The 21,558-nt window shown below is 40.9% G+C and overlaps 1 protein-coding gene across 1 annotated transcript in view; it reads left to right on the top strand.

The window, feature by feature from the left end:
- PLD5 (phospholipase D family member 5) overlaps nt 1-21,558 on the top strand; it is a 190,140-nt gene that overhangs the window by 129,142 nt on the left and 39,440 nt on the right. The window lies entirely within an intron of this gene.

Raw genomic sequence — 21,558 nt, 5'->3', positions numbered from 1 at the left:
TTAGAGTATGCAAATGAAGTGATCAATGTATTTGAGTGCTCTGAGCTACAAAGAATCACAGAAAGTCACTTTTACAGAGTAATCCTTGTGAGTTTTGCTGTCATCATCTTCGAACCCTGTAATTGTAGATATCATTGTGTACTGTTGGCCTTTTTCAAAGATCAGTATTTTAACTTCTTGATTTTCTCACTATGAATGTTTTTTTTTCCTCATTCCATGTTTGGTTTTCTTATTTCTACAAATTCTGATATTTTTGTTAGAATGTCTTGATTATGACGTGGTGATTGCCAGCTCTGTTGCAAGTGTTTCACCTGCATTTTGGTGTGTTGTTTGGTTTTTATCTCCAGGTAAACTAGCTAAATCTTTATTTGGGTCTGCATTCCTGAAAAGAGATAAGTTAGTTTTAACATTCGATCAGATTTAATTGTCTTAGTTTTATGTTGAAATGAGCAGACCTTGTATGAACAGCAGATTCATGGTATGTTCTGCTTGTGTCAAATAGAAGCTAACTGGTAGGCCTGTTGTGACAGAACAAGGAATAATGGATTTAAACTCAAGAAGAATAGATTTAGACTAGACATAAGAAAGAAATTTTTTACAATGAGGGTGGTCAGGCACTGGAACAGGTTGCCCAGAGAGGTAGTGAAGGCCCCATCCCTGGCAACATTTAAGGTCAGGTTGGCTGGGGCTCTGAGCAACCTGATCTGGTTAAAGCTGTCCCTGCTCACTGCAGGGGGATTGGGCTAGATGACCTCTAAAGGTCCCTTCCAACCCAAAGCATTCCATGATTCTATGATTCCATTAGTTCAATAATATTAATAACACAGTAAATGGAAAATGTATCTGTATTAGCCTTTCTCATGTCTGCTGGAGAAAAAAATTACTGTTACCTGCTACCATTGTCTTAGCTGAGGACAAACATATCATTAAGCTTTGCTATGCTATCCGGGAAGATCTGTCTACTAAAATTATTAATCTCTTTTCTCATGATGCACTGGCCACCTGCATCCTCAGAAATCAGTCAGAATTGATCCTTGAAAGGGCACTGTGCATCATCATTTGGACACATGTATTCATGAAGATAACTAATTTTTTTTTTTTTCCCCTGCAACTGGTCAGATTTGTCTTAGAAAGTATGCCATGCACCTGTTTTTATAGAAATTTTCCTCTTGTGGGAAAGCAAGCAGTAGATATATCAATAGCTCAGCCAAGTTTTGAAGCTTCTCGAGATGGAGAACCAGAATACATTTGGCTGAACAGACCCAAACTCCCACTTGCGGTGTCTGTCTGAATTAGGCAGAGGAGGGTCCAAGCACTACTCTGCGCTTCACCAATTAATAAACTGAGCTGATTGTTCCTAAGCAGCAAATATGCTTGGGGCCCGATCCATGGGCAATAGCATGGAGACAGAGCACACACATAGCCTGTGGGGCTCTGGGCCTGCCTTCACCTTGCTAGGTAAGCATAGGCTAGCCTCTTCTTTCCAAGACAGACTGCGTGCAAGAGTTAGACTGTCTCCAGGTAGTGGGCCGTCCTGCTAAACATGAGACACAGTTGCTATTGCACAGAGAAGGTGGAAGGGCAACAAAGCCGGTGAAGGGTCTGGAGCACAGACCTTATGAGGAGTGGCTGAGGGAACTGGGGTTGTTTAGCCTGTAGAAGAGGAGGCTGAGGGGGAGACCTTACTGCTCTCTACAACTACCTGAAAGGAGGTTGTAGTGAGGTGGGTGTTGGGCTCTTCTCCCAAGTAGCTAGTGATAGGACGAGAGGAAATGGGCTCAAGCTGTGCCAGGGGAGGTTTAGATTGGATATTAGGAAAAATTTCTTCATGGAAAGGGTAGTCAAGCATTGGAACAGGCTGCCCAGAGAGGTGGTGGAGTCACCATCCCTGGAAGCATTCAAAAAACGGGTAGATGTGGCACTCTGGGACATGGTTTAGTCTAGTCTACCCTTGATTGGTTTAGTGGTGGACTTGGTAGTGTTAGGTTAATGGTTGGACTGGATGATCTTAAAGGTCTTTTCCAACCTAAATGATTCTATGATTCTATGAAGGGCCTTGCTTTTGTTTTCAGCAGACTGGGTGATCAGAAGCCCTGGGCTGTGCGGGCTAGTTCCTGGGGGTCGGGATGAGGGATAATTTGGGTGTCAGCCCCAGGATGTACCTGTTGATATACTGCCTGGGAACCTTTAAGGATGCTGCAGTTCCTCAGCCCATGGTTACCTACCTCACGCTGCATCTTCAGGTAGTGTGCCCTTTCTGACTTAAGTAGCCCAGGTGAAAGTCTCGACACAGTGGCATGGGTTTGTATGTGGTTGCTTGAAGAACTATACTTCGTCATCCATATTGTGTCATGCAGTGGGGTTTTGGTTTGGTTGGTTTTTTGTGGGGTTTTTTTTTTTTTTTTTTTACTAGAAACCATGATATGTTACAACACTGCTGCATCTCAGCACAGATGTTGAGACTACTTCTGTCAGCCAGATTATTCTAGCACATCTTTCATTTTTCTAGACAAGCATGCATGGAGCCCCCTTTCCTCTTCTCCCCATTTCTGAAGTACTGTAGAAAGCAGCTTTGATAGACCTTTTCCAACCCAGGGGTGCATCCTAGAGTCCTCCCTACACATCCTTCCTCTCCAGCAGCCGTCCCTACTGATTAACAGAGGAGAAAGTTGAAATCTGACTTCAGATTTGAGCTGATGGGGCAAGATAAAGCATAACTTATGTGGATGGGAGAGCAGAACTGAACTGATGTAGAGTAAAATAAAATTAGTATTTTACAGTTGCAATATTAGTTCAGATATCTGAGCTAGCTGTGAACCTGCAGGTTTGTCACCACTGTTAAGCCTTTTTTGTCATGTCTTTGCTATCCTGACTCTCTTGAGGTAGCTGTAAAACAGGGTGGCTTGATTACAGAAGCAGTCTAGCAGCTGCAGCATGAAATATGGATTGATTTACTGTGCTAACACATAACACACCTAGAGCTGTGGTGACTGGAGCTTCTGAGTGCTGAGATAATGTACATTTGCTAATAATTGCTGCACTGTGGGAGTGTTATTTAGTCACAAAATTAAGCATGTGGAAATGAGGAAATACTAGTTCCAGAACATATATTTATGATAGACCTTAATTACATTATCAGATTCTATATTTTGCATAGAATACCTGGCTGGTACTTGCTATAATCTTACCACATTAATCAGAATTTTTTCCCTTGTATTGAATGAGAATACATCAAACATTTAATGCCTAACGTAGATGATGCTCGTTCAGGGGATATTATTTGTGCTGGTAATGTCTAGAATCTTTTTTCATCTTCATATTTAATGTAAGTCTCCAGGCTTTCTTTATTGCATGTCTGCCAGATCCTGCACTGAATGAAGAATGATTAATTTCCTCATAGGCTTTTCCATGCTGCTTCTCACTGTGGTATCTGAGTGCTCCACAAATAAAGTATTAATGAATTTCTTTTTACAACATCATTTTTAGGTGAGGTGGCTTGCTGTTTCTGTCTCTCAGGGACAACTAGCCATTATTAATGGAAGCACAGGCATCAGAAGCCAGATCCGAGTATTTATTTTCTATAGTCGTAATTAAAAACAATGTATATTTGTAACATAAAAAAATCAACCGCATAGAAGTTCTTCCAGCTCATGTTGTCAAAGTTATTACTAAACAGGCTATAAACTATGGTGCTATTTTTATAGGACCTTTTGTAATATGCAGTCCTAGGGTGTGAAGTCTTGCTTCTCTATAGTTAATGTTAAAGCTATATTTCACTTTCACACATGTATACAAATACCATGCACATATGTATATGACTCTCTTGTGAAAGTAGGTCTGCCTGTAGGGAAAATTTGTCTCACTGTGTAAACAAACATGTTCTTCTTTATCCTCCTTGTGCTGTGACAGTAGCTTATTAATGCTTGTTTTCAAGGTTATTGTTTTAGCCTTTTCTCAGCTGTGGTTCAGTCTACTAGATTGAAACATTTCTTGTAACCCTCCCACTCCTTGCACATAATTATGTACCGATCTTTGTTCCTCAGTAACATTTGAATAGTATTGTCTCCAAATAGCAGGTGGTTGTATCATTTCTTATGTGTACAGAATCTAAATCCCTTACTAATTACAATCTTATTTTAGCTGACAGTGTTAATGCTTTTTAAGACATGCCAGTGGATTTCCTCTCTTCAATTTGCATTGCTTCGTTCCTTTTTTATTAGCTTTTTTCCCAATACTTCCTTTTCAAAAATAATTTTTCATATATTTGCAAGGAATGTTTTTTGTTTTGTCAGTGCTGGCTGAGGCAGACATGAAAAAAGGAGTCTGCCCATGTCACAATGTGATTAAAAAAAAAAAAAAAAATCAGCTAACTCAACTAATAGCTATTGAATGTTAGCAATGAAACTGGAGAATAATAGAAAGTCTTTGTGCCAGGGCAAGATCTAATCACTAGATCACATGTGCAGCTGTTACTCACTGAGCAGTTTGTGCACATTTGCCCAGGATTACACTCTCTCTTAACCAGATACAACCAAAACAGAGAAATAAAAAAGTGTTATTATTGCAGGGAGACAAAGAAATGAGTAGAAAGCGGAGCTCTAGAAACTTTTTGTGCTTTTATTTGTGCACTTTAGATTGCAAACACTAACAGATACCATTCCATGACAAATCAGTTTATATCTGGGCAGCTGCAGGATCCCAGCCTCCTCTTTGGCCTCCCCACCGTACATTGTCCCTGCCTTCTTCCTTGCACCAGTGATCATGTGGTAAGGCAGTTCAGGGCGCTGATTTGGATACAGACTGTGCTTTTTTGGCTGGCTTAATTGTAATTTGCATTAGATTTCTGCATTACTCAGTGTATGATCTCACAGGCATAAATGCTGCATACAACACAGAGATAGGAAACACGTAGCTGGGGTTGGCAAGGAAGGTAGGACCACTGGAATGTGGTTTAGATAGGCTTGATCTGCCACGGCACCAGAAAGCTCAGAGTTCATGTAATGCCTAGGGACTTTTAGTGGTTTTGGTTTTTTCTGTACTTTTGTTTTAATGAAATTTTTGCATGATGGACAGCAATAGTGAATACGATTTATATATCAGATGAACATAGTTAGTCCCATATTCTGTCTGCTTCTGTTGGCACACTTAAGGTGCTGCTGTTTTAGAGCTGTGATGCTTGTAGGACATGAGTTGTCTTTACCTTTGGCCACAATCATATTCCCTTTCCCTGTCTAGTTGTGGGGGAATGGGAAGAAGATGTCATATTTTTAACATGTTATAGAAGGACTGAAAAGCTTGTGTGTATGCCATAGAAAAGATGGAGATCACTTGGGAACATCAGTCCAGTTTCTCCTTATGAAACAAGCTGTGAGTTAAGCACTTTTTTTATCCTAGAGTCTTTGTGTACTGCAAACCCTAGGAATGTGGAGTTCATTGGGAGAAACTAAAACTTTTATCTGGAAAAGATAAAGCTATAGGAGCAAGAGAGGGCATTTCCTGATAAGTTTCTCTTTTCTCTGGGCCTAAAAGATGTTTGGGTTGTGGGGAACTTTGTTTTTTCTGAAAACTGTTGGTAGGGTAAACCATGTTGACATTGATTTACATTCAGCCTAGAATATTTGGTTTCAGTATTAGAGAAAATGTTCCAAATATGGGGACAGTGGACTGTGAGTAGGTTACAAAAGACCTATTACTGGCAATTTTAAGAAGAAAGTAGACAAGCCCCTGTGAGGAGTGGCCTTATGAGTGTTTAGCTCTGGTGCATGGGAAAGGTCTAGATTGGTTTCAGAGCTGGTTATAATAGTTCCATAATGATTCAGAAGGAGAACATAAGTTTATGTATTTAAGTACATTCATCTCAATGTAAGAAAGAAAGAATTTTTTTACAGTAAGAACAATCATTCACTGAAACAACCTCTCTAGGGACATGGTAGAGTCCCCAGTGCTGGAGGTTTTCAAGATGTGACTAGACAGGGTGCTAGATAATCTCATATAGGCTCCCTTTCCCATGAAAGATTGGGCCAGATGATCTTCTGAGGACCCTTCTAACGTGAGCTATTCTGTGATTCTAAATAAGCCTTTAATTCCTCTTCACGTGAAGATGATGTTGAGAATCAATATAAAAACACTGCAAAGACCAAAAAGAAAATACACTGCATTTATACAATGGGAAGCTGGAATCCTGAAGCTGGATCTTGAAGAGGTTTCTGCATGTCCAGGTGGCCAGTTTTTGCACAATGTACCATAAAAGTAATATTATCTGATGCATGCTCCATAGGAGTGTAAAAAGTGCTCTTGAGAGCTGAAATTCATTTTATGGTTTTATGTAAGGGATTGAATGGAGTTGTAGCTCTATTGCTTTCTTGATCAGTCTTTCCTAGGCTGGATTATCCAAGACTGCATGAGACTGAAGGGTGTTGAAGATGGAATAAGCTCCTGCTCTTTTAAAATTCAGCAGTACTAAAAATAGACTAATTTTTTCCTATGATTTTTCAGGAACAAGTAAGCAGGATCCTTTGAGAGGACCATTAGACTAGGGGTGAGTCCTCCTGAAGGAAGCAAGTAATTTGGATCTGAGTTTCATAGAGTTAAACAAAGGTGGATGGGAATGGAACGGGCAAAATCCCTTCTTCCATTCCTTTCAGATTTTAAATGTTGACATTTTCTAAAACTCTGCCTAAGCCATACCCTAAAATATAAGAGTGTTCAAAAGGCAGCTAATGAAAATTGTACTGGCAAGGCCTTTGACATCTGATTTTAAATTAATTTTTATATTTTGATTTATTATTAATCAGGCCTTGTTCCTTTATTATCATTTTATGTTCCTTGGGTACCCACAACAGAGTAGATGCATGCTTTGATTTAGATTTTATTAGTTGCTGCTGGAGAGTGTTTCCTGATATCTTCTCAACAATTTTCAGCCTGTGACAAGCAATCTTGCAGCTAATTCCAAGATGAAAGATCTCATTATGTTCTTTACCTCTTAGAAACTCCATAATAACTTCGACAGGGTTCTGCATAATAAGAAACACCAAGCAGAATTTCCAAAAGTAGTTACATCCCATCTTAAAAGAAAGAAGCAGGTACCAGTGTTGCATCAGAGATTCAAGCATTCAAGTATCTACCTAACATCTAGGCAACACTAACAAGCAGAAACTCCTGCTTGGTTGGTTTTTGGGCAAACATCTTTCTGTTTAGGCAGCTAAACTCTCCTACCTCAGTTTATGTTGCCAAGTGTGCACATATGCATTAATGTGTTGATAGCAAGGAAATGTTCAGCATTGTTTTTATGTCTAAATCCCATGAGAACTCATATGCAATGTTTCTCACTTGTTTCAGTTGGGGAGCTAGATCCTGCAATGTAAGGTAAGCCATGTCCAACCTTATGAAACGTGGCTGAAAAGAGCAGGTGGGTAGCTTTTTTGTTACATCTTAGACACGCATATAAATACACAGAATGTCTTTGACACAGCACACCTGCCTGAGTTGCAGAAGATTAGGTTAAAAATCCTGCTCTGTCTGAAGGTTTCTAAATTGCCAACTTGAAGAAGAGCTGTCCACCATACCAGGCACCTGACTGAAAGCAAATTGTTTAAGCTAGTATTGAAAATCTTAAACTTCATAAACTGGAGTTTGCAATCACAAAAGATTGGGAAGTGCAGAGGGTATTCTGCAGTGGCGCTCTCTCAGTCCCTCCTATTAAAGCTCTAACAGCTTGCAAAAATCTTCTAAACTCTGTCTGCATTTAAAGATTACTCTCTAGTAGTCACGCATTCATTTGGGATGGAAGAAACCTGGCTCCCAGCCCCTGCTCCTTCTACTGCCACCACACATATTTTGAAAGAAATGTCTTGCCCTTATTTGTGAAAGAATTATTTTAAGCTTCTGATTGTAGGACAGGATTTTGAAACTCCATTTGGAGAATCGATCCTTCTGTGCAATTCCAAATGAGGGCTGGAGTAAACAACATACCTTCCATTGGCATTGGCTGCTACCTAGTTTAGATGTCTTTTAGCTCAAAAAAAAAAAAAAAAAAAAAGTTGCTGACAGTCCAGATTTTATTATAGGTTCTATAGGAAACTAGATGCCTAATCTGGGAATAAAACTTCCACTGGACACACAAATATCCCCAGATTAGGCACCATAATAGATCACAATATGAAACAGCTTATTTTCTCTTATGAGCCTGAAGCCCACCTACTTTAAGAAGATTTAGACATGGCCTGCCTTACAGAGTTCTTTAGCATGAGACAATTGGCAGTATGAGGCTGTCACATCCACAACCAACAGAGGAAAAAAAAAAAACCCAGACCTCACTGTAATTTAAATTCTGAAGGTCAACCACAGCCCTGGCTTGTACTGATTTGTTTTGCAAAGAGGGAAGGGGAAAAAGGGTCACTTAAGCCAAAAACTCGGTACCTACCAGAGCCAGATATGCAAGCAATAAATTCTAATTCTAAGCTCCAGAGCACCTGTGTCTGTAGACTTTACTTAGAAATGAATACCTTTGCCAAGAGGAATGGCTGTGTTTCCAGGGACAGCACCCTCCCATTGATAATATGTACTTTCGCATTATAAAATATCAGTCACATGCTTTCCAACATCTGTAACCATTGTTTCAAAGACCCATGGGTAAATAATATTACATTTTTCTTGATGAATTAAGGCTAGATGTGCTGTAAGGCACTTTTAAGATGCTAGGTGTTTAGTAGAAGAAATATCATAATTATTCTGCTTGGAAATTTGTAATTGAAAAAGTCTTTCATGGTAGATTGATCAGTATTTTAGTACATAATTTCAGTTTGCAAATGTCCTTGCATTTGAGTTTGTAACTAATGCATGTGTATTCATGGATTTGACAGAAATGGGCACTTTAGTATTGCATAAGCTGCAGCACAACTATGAGTACTGGTAATGCAGCCATCTTGTCAATATCCAAATTGCTTTTGTCTGGTAGTGACTAGTCAGGTCCAACATAGCAGGTTCATACCACAGGGATCATCTCCAAATCTTGCTTGATAGTTTACATGCTGGAATGGATTCTTCCTGTACGGCAGTAGTTGGTTTGAGTCACTGACACTTTTTAGTAGAGAGGAGCCAATAATGGGTGGCATTAGCAGAAATTAGTTGTGACATTTTTAAAACATATGGATAGTATACAAGTTCCTACCTACAGTTACTGGAAGAGCTGGTAAGAGCTGCCAGGGCCATCTGAGCTCAGAAAACATGTTAGGTAGCTGTGCTCCCTTTGCAGAAATTTTGGCACCCCATGCTTTCTCTTGTATGTGAAAGCACTAACGCTATCTCATCCTAAAAAGAGATGAAGGCTAAAAAGCAGGTTAATTTATTTTCGGTGAATTTTGTCTTGTCCATTCATGTGGTTCCCACATGTTTCATATCCACTTGAAACGTGACTGCCTTCCTAGAACTGTGCCTTGGTCAGTCACAGCAGTCTTGCTGGTATGATTTGGTGTATTTTTGATTGCTAGTGTTTGCGAGCAGGCTTCAGCCTTTCCAGTGATGGTGAGTCTTTGGTCTCTCCTCCCATGTATTTAGCAACAGGACCAGAGGAAATGGGCTCAGGCTGCGCCAGGGGAGGTTTAGGTTGGATATTAGGAAAAATTTCTTCACGGAAAGGGTGGTCAAGAATTGGAACAGGCTGCCCAGAGAGGTGGTGGAGTCACCATCCCTGGAAGTGTTAAAAAACGGGTAGATGTGGCACTTCGGGACATGGTTTAGTCTAGTCTACCCTTGATTGGTTTAGAGTGGACTTGGTAGTGTAGGTTAATGTTTGGACTGGATGATCTTAAAGGTCTTTTCCAACCTAAACAATTCTATGATTCTATGTTCAAGTTTTTTATGTCATCTAGACTGAAATGCAACTACAAAGCTGGGCAGCTCTGAGAAGACCATCATCTGAAGTGTCATGACACAGACACTTGGACCTCTAAAGTTGTGTACATGTTTTTACATTCTATCTCTTTGAGCTGCTTAGCTCAGTCAACATAATACTTCTGCTTCAAACCTGCAATTATTAAAGTATTGTGTGCTCAAAGTTATATAAGAAGTTGTCAAAAGCATCTAAGAACATTAATAAATGTCCAAACCAAGCTGACACTGTTTGATTGACACCATTTGGTTTTCATTTGATGAACACTTTGGAAAGGCTACATAACTGTGCCTACCCTTTGGTTGTTGCATACAGCACGATTGTACCACAAAGTAAACCCATGTGACCAAATCTTGCTGGTTTATGCAGCGTTAGTTACCAAGCTTTATCTCTGTAACAAGGAGCTGCCACTATCGTGCTAATACTGATCTTTCTGGTAATCTCCTATATCAATTTTCAAATTAACCTTAGGCTTCTACAGCACTTTGGTGTGTTATGAATTTTTACACAGCCTAATGGTTGGAAAGTAAATTACATTAAGCTTGTTGTAAAGTAATTCAACTGGAAGTAAAGTCCCCAGAATGGTATCTCTACATTACTCTCCCATCATTTCCATTGCTTATTGCACACCCTTATAGAGTGATTGTCTCTAATGCTTATGCTTGAGAACAGTGCATTCAGCATCTTTTCCTTCCTTTGGACAGAATATTAACCATATATAGTGTGGAAATACTAGTAATTATGTAGTGCAGAAATTGACAGAGACTTCAGTGACTCAAAACAAAACAGGTCCCTGCTCTTGATGCTTTTAATCTCAGTAGTCATGTTTGCATAAAGTGATGGGAAAAATAACAGCAGTTTTATAGGACTACATAATATCTATACTAAGATTCAAAATCATGTCAAAAGAGCATTATGATGGTTGCAATGTCAAGCTTTCAAAAATAACAGTTCCTAAGCGAAGGGTCACAGAGCAACTGTTCTCAGCCATAAGACAATGGAAACAAACTGAAGGTCGGCCTTCTGCACTGCTGGGGTCAGCAGAACCGCACACTTACGGAAGGAGTATAACAACTGAAACAAGTGGAGGATGATATTCCCCTTACTCTGTATATCCTTTTAGCAATTTGTAGGTTAGGAACTGCCGTGTCATGGAGTTCACCAATCTGTTGTGGTGTTTGGATGACTTTTTTTCTTTAATTTGTGCAATCACTTTTGAATCTATTTGTATTTTTGTCATCCGCAAAACACTACGCACAGTAGCAATGTGTTCTGCAGCTTCAGTATCCATATTTCCTCAAAATCTTTTTGATTCACCTTATATAGTTTTACATTTAGCTTTCCTGAGTTTAATTTTACTTTTCTCTCTTTCCTTCCCCCTCTCTCCTTTTCTTCCTTGGACTCAAATCTCCTTATTGAAGGATACCGTTTTGTCTCAAACATTTTTCTTTAGCTTCTCTTTTAACTGTCCTTGCGTCATCTCTTGGGAGAGGAGTATTTGGTTTTGGTAATCGTATACATTTATGCTGAGCCTCTATTAAAATGTTTTAAAGTATTGCCAGGAAACCAGTAAAGATTATTCTCTTTGGCCTTTGATTTTCTCTTTGCATACATCCTTATGTTGTGAAGGTGGTCTTTCTGAAATCAAACGTTACTGGAACGGGCTTGTGGGATGCAGATGATATTCTTACAAAGATAGTGAGCTGGAGTACACTGTGGTCATCCTTACAGGGGCTTTTTGATAGTTGCAGCTTGAATCAGGTCTATGCATTGCTCAAAATAAATCAAGAGTAGCTTCTCAGCTTGTGCATTCTCTAATTGGTCCATGAAGCAATCATTTATGGTATGTAAAAATATATTCTATGTATCATGTCTTTCTGTACCACTAAGCTGTTTGCAGTTATGATACAGACTTTAGTTGAATATGACATAATCTTCTTCCCTATCAAATTCAATATATAGGGATTCTTATGCTCATGTAAGCATGTGTAGAATACTTTATTTCACTATCATTTTCATTGTGTTGTCTCTTCTTTCACTTACTGAACACTGGGCAAGACCTTATCTGGGAACAATAATTATTTCCTTTTCTTTCCGTGTAGTATTAACACTGAAATAAGAGTGCTTCATGAATATTCGAGAATAAATGTTCATGATGCTCAAAGGAAACGGAGGAATAGCTTAGTTCCCATTTTATAGATGAAGAAATAAGATACAGGTGAGAGCTAAGACCACTTGTTTTGACGTCAGTTTGTGGCACATACAATCTGTTGCTTGTTTTGGTTGTTCATTTAAGGAATATTTATCATTGTGTAGCACTTCATATGTATCAGCAGCATTGTGAACAAGATTAGACCCCAAGGGCTCAAACTAAGTCCTCAGAAAATTACATGTGTGCCAGCCCTGCCCTGCCCTCTCTCGTGCAGATCGGCTTTGTGGAACATCAGCTGTGGGATCCAAATACTCTGGGTAGTTTCAAGCAACTTAAAATATGAGGCTATCCTTTTTCTCTTGAATCCTAGCTTTATTTGCTTCATTCATTTTGTCTTCTGTAATACACAAGGGAGAGGTCCTACAGCAGCAGTTTTTATTCCAAGGACCTGATCCTTCCCCCAAGCAGAACTGTCTCCTGTGCTTTGTATGACCCTGTTGGTGTCTAGTACTGCTTTCAGTTTGATCTTTCATTGTCTTCATGCAGGAGTTGCCTGCTTGCTTGTGCATTCACCACACTTCATATCAATATTCAGCTGTGTTCACCATCAAATTTCCAGTTTACGTGCATTTTGTAGTGCAAATCTAATTGATTTCCCTTTCTGTCTCTTGCCTTGCTGCCCCACACTCTCATCCCTCAGGCTTTCCTGGGTGTGCATCCAGCTAGCTACTTCAGATGGGCTTCTGAAGTAACGACAGCACTTTCTCCTGCAGCTTAGAGTGAGTGCCTTGAGGGATTGGCTCCAAGTCCACGGTGTGATTATTTGGAATAGAAGTGCATGTGCTGCCTCCTGGCCTCACTTTCATAGGGATCCCAGTGTGCAGCTGCAAGCAGTCCAGTTATGCAGCCCCTGTCCTGTACCCTACTGCCATCCCAGATGGCTCTGAATTGGTCCATCTCTGTCTTTTAGTGTCCTTGAGCTAATTCTGTCTGTCCTGTGTGGTTTGGAGAAGAAAGGGAAGTCCTACAGACCTTGTTCTCCACCAGTTCAAGATGTCACAGGGGAGTAGCATAGCTACATTCTTGTCCTTCACAGACAGTTGCTGATATTTACACTGGAGAAATGAGATGATACTTGTGGTCTAGTCCCTCTGGGACACTAAAATCCTCCGTGATTTCAGTGCGCTGTCACTTCTATTGACTGTATATTGCATGTGTCCTTCACTCAGCTAATGTGGAGTCGTGGCTTCCTTTTATTTTGCGTTCTACATTTCAAATTGGCTGTTTGGATGAAAGTCAATCCATGTTAAAAAGCTGCTAACTGACAAGCTATTGATTTGTTTCCCCTATTTATTTCCTCAAAATCAAAGCATTGTTCCTCACATGCTTTTTATTTTTCCTCAGTGCACTGTGTGGATTTTTCTGCTTTTGACATCGGAGCATGTCCATTTGTCTCTTTAAAATGTCTCCATTTTAATGTATGAAGTATCTGGGGGGTGAAACCAGAATGCTGAAGCCCTCAAAAATGCATCTGACGGGCTAGTCAGAACAATAGTAAATCAAGCGTGAGACGCTTCACTCTGCTACAGCAGAGCTGTGGTGTCTATGCTGCATGCTTGCAGAAAGAAAAGGCTGTAAAAGTTCCTGGCTTTTTTAAGAACCTTAGACCCATGGTAAGAAACAAAAGCTCAGCTTTAGTTGTTGTTTGGACTAAGAGAGCAAGAAGAAATTCCCAGAGACCCAATCTGCAACTACCATCAGCAATCTCCTCTGTCTATCTTTGGGTTATATATCATGAGTTAATACCTGCAGGAGTTCTAGCACACACTAAATAAAATAAAATAAAATTAGGACCAAACTTGGCACCCCAAAACTGTGGTTAGCCTTAAAGCTCTTCAGAAAAATATTTCTTCCTTTCCACAAATTTACTTGTAAAGGCTTGGAGAATATATCATGCTGCTTATGTAGTTCGAGAATAAAATAAGTTCCTCAAGTAATTGGGAGTGGGGGAGTGAATGAATAACTGAATGAATATATGTGATAAATGAAACAATGAATGAGTGGGCAAGGGCAAGAGTGAAATGATGAACTGAGGATTAAGTGGGAGAGAGTGAAGGAGAGAGGGAGGAAGAATGATGGGGGGGCAAGTAGTGGGGAAAATGAAATAAAGGGGAGGAATGAATCAGATGAAAGAGAAGGGCAGAAACAGAAAACTGAGTAATTAATTTAGGAAAAGATCAGAAAAGAATGCTGGCAAAAGGAGAAGCATGTTCCTCATGGGCTTGTGACAACATAGATGAAAGGAGAGAAAAATAATTGGAATTGAGATAGGAATGATCTGGAAAAAAATGAAAAGTCAAAGGCTGACTTGGCAGGATAATAGAATGGGATAAAAAGAATGAGGTAGGGAAAGATGCTGAGAGGCAAGTGAGAAGTAGTAGTAAAAGGAAATGGCTGCACAGCTGGCAGACCTGGGTTGGTTCTGGCTGTGCCTCTGCTTTCCTTGTACGGGCATGGCCAGGTCAGCTAGTGCTCTTGGGTTTTGGTAGCCTGGAGATTATACTCTAGGGCTGCTCAGAGAATCAGTTAATGAAAGTGCAGAAAAAAAAATCATTTCTATTATGAAAGTATTGTAAAAATAAAAAGCAGTAGTTTAGGACCAAATAATACTGTCCTCTGAGGAGGCATACCCCGAGCTCACCTCTTCGCCTGCCCTACAGTATTCTTTCTCACCTTCTAGAACTGAGATTTCTCCTTCACTGGAAGGAAACCTACAGAACCCAAAGCAGAGCTACACATGTCCAAGAACCATATTTTGGGAATAATTGCACAAGTGGTGTTATTGCTAGTCAGCACATTTAGAAGTGACTGTTGCCAATACTGATGGTTTTAGAATATATAAGTATCAGAATGAAATCAAGTTGATAAGTTAAAAAGAGAGATAGAGATAAAATAGTTGCTGCATATTTTGGTACGGATTTAGCTTTATTCATTCATAGAAGGCTGTGATTCTAATTCCTCATGTGTTAAGATGAAAAAATGTCCCTCAATTCTTGGATGTTTCATCCAGGAGGTACATAAACAAATCTAGTGCTTTATAATGCTAATTTAAATAAAGAAATGAGCCTTTGAATGGGGGTGGGATAAGCAGTGTGTGAGTTTACTGATCTCTCTGTTATATTTAAAATAGCTTTCTTTTATAGTAAAAACATATGCAATTACCATTAGGCAAAGAAAGCAAGCCACAATCCAACTTTAGTAATGCTTTTACTGATAGTATTATAGTCTTCCTTTAAGCAGTAATATGCTTTGTCGCCTGAATCAACTAAGTAAGAAAATTACTTTTCCCAGTCTCTAAAGGAATCACTTTTATAGCTTCATCTAGTAAATGAGCAGCCTACTGTCCAATAATGAAGGGAAAAAAAAAAAAAAGTGGATTTTTAAAAAAATATTCTGTCAAACTTTGTTGTATACTACTACTGAATCATCAGACTCACAAAACAGATTTATACTCAGAAAATGTTATTTAGAGGAATGATGAGTTGTGCTAAGGGGAAAGAATTGAACTGATCATCAGTGCTCTTGTTATTCAAAGTTTTACTCAAAATAATCTATGACTACTGACATGAAATACCTTAAATAGCTCAAAAAGAAGTAAAAATTTGATTGGAAAATACTGATGTCACAGTCAAGTCAGTGCAAAATGAGGATTTCTCTCATGTTCGCTGCATCAGGCAGCAAAACATGTTAAAAGAAGCATGAAATGTTTGCTACTTTCAATAAAATTATTAGAGGGAAAGGAAAAGCTGTTCGGATCTTTTTAAGTTACACTAAATTCTTGTGCACAGACTCAATTTAATTTTTTTGTTTTTAAAGAGAGTCTAAAATGGGAGTCCTAAACTTTGTCCCAAACAGTAAGGGTTTCTATAGGAGATATAGTACAGAAATCACTGACTTCAGAGGCTAAATCCCAGTGGAAAAGTGTAGAGTTAAAAAATGTCTGCTTTCCTGACTTGTTCCATGTAACCAACTGTAGTGTTGGCTGCTTACATTTGTGGGATATTTGCTTATCAAATATCTGCTGGGTGGCAGCCTGTGCTTCCCAAGGATGTGGTAACATGGATGTGTCTTTGTTAAGAATAGAATAGATGTTTTCCAGTGGGAAAAAGTAGAATGTAAAATTCTACAGTAACAATTAAAAATCTTAAATAAAAAGTCAAGTACACACCACAGGGTTTAAGAAAAAGAAATGGGAAGAAAGGAAAGAACTATTACAGTGCAAATAATAAAACCCCACAGGGTTAACAAGGTTAATTTACTTTTAAAAATCATGTTGTTGTATATTCTGCATTAGAGAAAGGGAGGTATCAGGCTTCAAATCCTGTTTCTAAATACTGAGGTTTTTTTAACAAGGGCTGCACTGCATTTTGTGGTTTTCCTTATGGAATTTCAGTGCTTTATGGATTTGTGGAAGCACTCTGTCTTGTGGGCAAAAATGAGAAAGCCATGAATTTGCTCTAGAAACTGGATTTCCATCTTTGGAAAGTCAAGAGGTCTGTAGTCGTATGAGTTTCTTCCTTGTTTGCCGTCTAAAATTCTGTGCATAGGTTAATTAAATGTGCCCATGTGTGATTAATCAATTGAGCTACCTGCTATTTGCAGGGAAGCTCAAGTAGCATGTACCTGTGCTGTATCTATTCTGCACGTAAAGAGGAGACCTTTTATCCCTGTGCTGTGTTGTATTTGTCATGGTTTGCCCACCCTGCAATTAAGATGGACCTGTGGCTTTTTGTCAGTGACTCAGAAATCACGTGTAGCTGGGTGGGTAAGTATTACAAAGAAATACAGCCAGGCCTTTCTTTCATCTCTCCTGTGACATGGGGTGGGAAGCGTTTTGGTTAGATGTCTGTTTTTTCTGCTGAATAAATCAAAAGGGCCCAGCAGGCAGTGCAAAATGCATGCACACGGGTGAGAGCTGTAACACTCTTACGTTGAACTCTGTCTACAGCGGGGTACTTAGCTGAGAAATCAGTATTTTGATTACTTGGACTATCAACAAAGGCCAACATTTGACATCTTCAAAGCTACTGTAATGCCATATGTAGATAAATGTTACCTTGGGAACTAACTAGCTCCCAAGATGTCATTGAACTTAAACAAGCAATTGAGAGAAATTAATTCTGACCTTTCCTTTGTTCTCAAGAATCTGCCACCCTGCATCCAGTGAGCAAACTCTGCACACACGAGGATCCCCTGACGGGTCTTCTCTGGATCTTCTGTGTCACTGTGGACCCCCGTGTAAGTGCATGGGAAATGTCATCCCAAGCAAATGCCAGCATTGCCCTCCTATCTGCTTTGTTTGCACGAGGCAAATGGTTATACAAGATAAAAGGCAAACAACTAGTGGGGCTTGCCACCTGGAATTTCTGAGGTGCCTGATTTTGAGAGGAACTGAGGCTGCAATTACATGGGCCTACCTTTAAACGGCAGCACTGGCATAAGCAGTTCCTGCGTCTTGTTGCAGCCAGCCGCAAGCCACTTGTTCCCACGCTTGCGCTGGCCTTCAGCTGTGTTGGAAAAATTGTTTACTGCCACATGGTGAGCTGGACTAATGAATTGTTCTACATTTGAAACAACCATTTTATTTTTATTTATTTTTAACCTGTATCCATTTTCTGATCCATTACATTCCTTGGACCCCGAAAAAGCTACTTGGGCACAGCTGAGGAGGTGATGGAGGGAAGGAGAAGGGTTGCTGAAAATGAGATCTGTTCATGCCACTATTACTGGGGTTTTTTTTTAACCATGCCAGCTGTAATTCTGTAATACTTTGTTTTCAGTCAGAGAGTTGTATTTTATAACGCTTGTTTCTCAGTATTTCTTCCTGCTCTCTCCTGTCCCCACACTCAGCTCTTGGCTTCTTCAGCTGTGTGGATAGAGCAGTTTCTGGGGCTGTGCTGGCTCACAGAAATTATTTTAATTATTTTATAATAAATTTTATAATAATTATTTTAATCCACAAACAAAGCAAAAGGCTAATGGTGAGTGTAGAGGATATTTGTTCTCCCTGATCATGCAGGACAGAGCCCGACAGCATGTTACAGTCTGCTGGGGAGGGAAGGGAACCAGGCGAGAAGCTGGCTCAGTGCCTGGAGAGGGGGCTGGGAAGTCAGCCGGCAGCGATGGAGACCTCTCTTCTCACACCCGTAACTCTGCAGGGAGATCCTTGACCGCATCCCGTCTGCTCAGGGAAGCGCTCTCATAGCAACCTTTCCTCCAAGCTCCAGCCAGGCATAGACACGTGGGCAGGCTGGGGACCATGCCAGTGGAGATGAGCGGTGGCAGCACGCGGAGGGCAGAGAGTGTTTTCTGGGTGTTTTCCCTGAACCACCCCACCCCACAGCCCTGAGTGCTTGAGCCCGTGCTTTGCAATTCCAGTGGCTGCTGCAGGCAGGACCCGAGGGCCCCATGGAGCTGCAGTCACAGATTCCTCTCCTGTGCACTGATTTCCTAAAAATTCTCTTTGTATCAGTGACCTCAGATGCTGTAAAATAAGGCAGTAAGCATTACAGTAACTTTTCGTGAAAAATATCTACATCAGAAACAGCCTCATTTTACTACAGGCAGCATTAACTTTGAGGGCTGGTGGTGTTTTGAGAAGCTGTGCGTGCACATAGTTTATGGCTGATTGTACATTGGGAGTGAGTCTGAATCATTAATCCTTCTGGGGCCAGGCAGACTTTTAAATTGCATTTCAAATCCAATAGTCCATAAAGAGCACAGAAATACTAAATAGTCTGGTTTGTCTTTTAATCATTCAGAGACATAGTAAAAATAACTTTGTTGTCAAGTGGTGCATTCCTCTGCTTTTGTAGTTGTCCTCCTCTGAGTGCAGGCAGGTCATGCTAATGGGGCTTCTGGAACAACTCCAGACTTCTTGTAATCGGTTGAGAAGGCCTGAAAATTCCTGGGGAGATGATCCTCTGCCTGGGTCACTTGTGTCTGCCCAATATGAGGCAGCTGCTCCACCCCTTGTAAGTAGGGAATGGAAAACTCTGGATTTTTGTCTCAATAGAATAAAAATTATCTTTTTTCATGGATGTACTTTGTGCTAAGGCTTGTAATTGAAAGCAAATAAATAAAATTAAAGTGCCTATTGTAAAATGTAGGGAAGGAGACTTTCGCTTTATCTATCTATATGTGTACACATCCATATTTCCTAGTGAGCAAATTGTATTTTTAAAAAAGCAGTTTGGGACCTAGGGGTAATAAAGGATCTTTTGTTGATCTTTCTGAGTAAGCACATGATGATTAAGTGCCTCTATACTGCCCTGAAAACTCAGTTTAGCTAAAAGAATAGAGGAGGTCTGTGGCACAAAGGCAAGCGCTGTGCGTGCCGCCTCCCACCCGTGTGGTAGCCTCCCAGAGAGGCCGTACAGGCTGTTCAAGCACCAGCTGTGCTCAGGTGTGCATATGCTTGTCAGATCTAGGGTTCATGGTATGGACTAGTTAAGTCTGCTCTGGCTTGAGGCCATGCTTCAAAAAGTATAGGTCAAAACGCGTATCTTCGTGTGCCAAGTAACTGTCAGCAGTGGGGTGAAACAAAGAGGCCATGGCTTGCATTCTTGGACTCCTTTTTATAGGTCTTCTTACTTGGAGTATTTGCTTGGGAATATACAGAATCAGGAGAGGGAAAAAGCCAGTGCCATGAGCAAAGGGTATGGACGTGGTGATGAGGAGAGTGAAGAGGTGGCAAGAATGGGGTAAGCAGAGGAGGGCAGCTGTTCCTACTGTGCCCAGCTTGGTGGTGATGTGGGGAACGACGGCTGGAAGATTCACAGTGGATTGGATGTGGTGCAGAAGCATTTGGCAGGTTCAAACTGCAAACATACAAGAGAGCTGTAAGCGGCGTTGATTTCACTGGCCAAACTCATTTCACATGCTAGTGCTTCCTTGCATCCTGCTCTCCCTTCTCCTTTGCGATCCCTCTACAACCTCCCCACTCCCCCATCCTACCAGCAGCTCTGTCTAGCTCCCCCTGCCCCGATGTGCTCCCTCTTCCGTTGCCTGCTGTGCCTCTGCAGCATGTGCTTGACAAGCTCTGTTTCCCTAAAATGGGGAAGGAGAGGCATTCAAAAGCCCCTGTTCATCTCCTCCACCTTCACAACTCTCCCGTTCCTAGCAGCGGGTAGCAGGGCCCAGCCTGGCTCCATGACCCTTTCTCCCAGGGCGCTGCACAATGCACAGTCCCAACACGTGCCATCAGATCGTGTATCTCCATTTCTCTCCACCCTCTTTCTGCTGCAGCGTACTTTCCTACTGTCAGGGCTAATGAGGTCAGGGCTCTTGGTGCTTTTCTCATCATTGCTCTGCCTGTTGTGAATCTCCCGTCACTGTTGCTGCAACTTCCCAGATACCTCTCTCTGGCTCTCCTCTCAGTCCTTAAATCCTTCCCTGTTCCCATTTTTCTTTCTCTCTGGTTTTAAAAACACTGTAGTGAAAGTAAGAAAGTTGTGAAGACAGAAGGCCAATTTTAGCCGTGGTACAAGCAAATGCAGCTTCTGTTTCTTGGGCGTTATGTTTGCTAACTCCAGAGTGAGTTTAGCCTGTAACTGGTGCTGTTGAAAACTGTTGCAGGCAGAATTTGCATGTTTGCTTTCAAGGCAGCTGTGATAATAGCAGCCTAAACAGTTGCTCTTTCTGGGTCATCTTTACAAAAATGATTTACTGTACCCACCAGAGAGGTGATTTGGCTCAGTGATGCTGCCTCTGTACCAGGACAACCCGGTAATATCCTAGACTGCTCACAGGCGTTGGATCCAAAGCCTCCTGGTGCATCTTCTCCAGACTGCTGCATAAACCCGGATCTGGAGGCCGAGTGCCAGCCCCATGAGCCCCAGCCTCCTGCAGTCTCCCTTGAGGAAGAGTCTCCCAGTTTGTAGCCACCTGGTTACCTTGCTTGAGCAGAAGTAAAATCCACAGCTAGCATATGCTGCAACACGGGTGTGCCAAGATGCACTTCTCGATGACACACAGTTTTTTTATGATAGAGCATATATGTGATGAGCTCTTGATTAAAGTCTCCTGCTAACTGCTTAGAGTGTTTTGACTCAAATCTGTAGAAAAGGTCCTAGCCTTAAGATCCTGTTCCTGAAGTCAAGCTTGCCCTGTGGCCTTCCTGACATCGTTAGTGGAGTACCTGAGAGCAGGCAGCTAGACCAAACAGGAGGTTGCAAAGCTAGAAATGGTAAATGGCACTTGCTTGTGCCATCCTTCTTTGGGATTACTTTGGGAATTGGATTTCTTTTGGAAATTAAAAAGCCAGTCTTTTTGCAGTACTGCTGTTGTTTCTGTTTTCTTCCTCCGTTACGAGACAAAGCAAGAGGCTGAGCAGCAGCCTGGCACCTCCTAGGGGCTGTGTTCCCACCACATGGAGAAGGCCCAGGCTCTCAAGGGCAGGGTCCCCTCGGTGCGTCCCAGACTGCATCAGGCGTCTCCCTTTTACAGAGTGCAAAAC

The sequence above is a fragment of the Pelecanus crispus genome, chromosome 3, assembly GCF_030463565.1.
Source record: "Pelecanus crispus isolate bPelCri1 chromosome 3, bPelCri1.pri, whole genome shotgun sequence".
NCBI classification, from domain to species: domain Eukaryota; kingdom Metazoa; phylum Chordata; class Aves; order Pelecaniformes; family Pelecanidae; genus Pelecanus; species Pelecanus crispus.
This window is presented reverse-complemented; position numbering and strand designations above follow the sequence as displayed.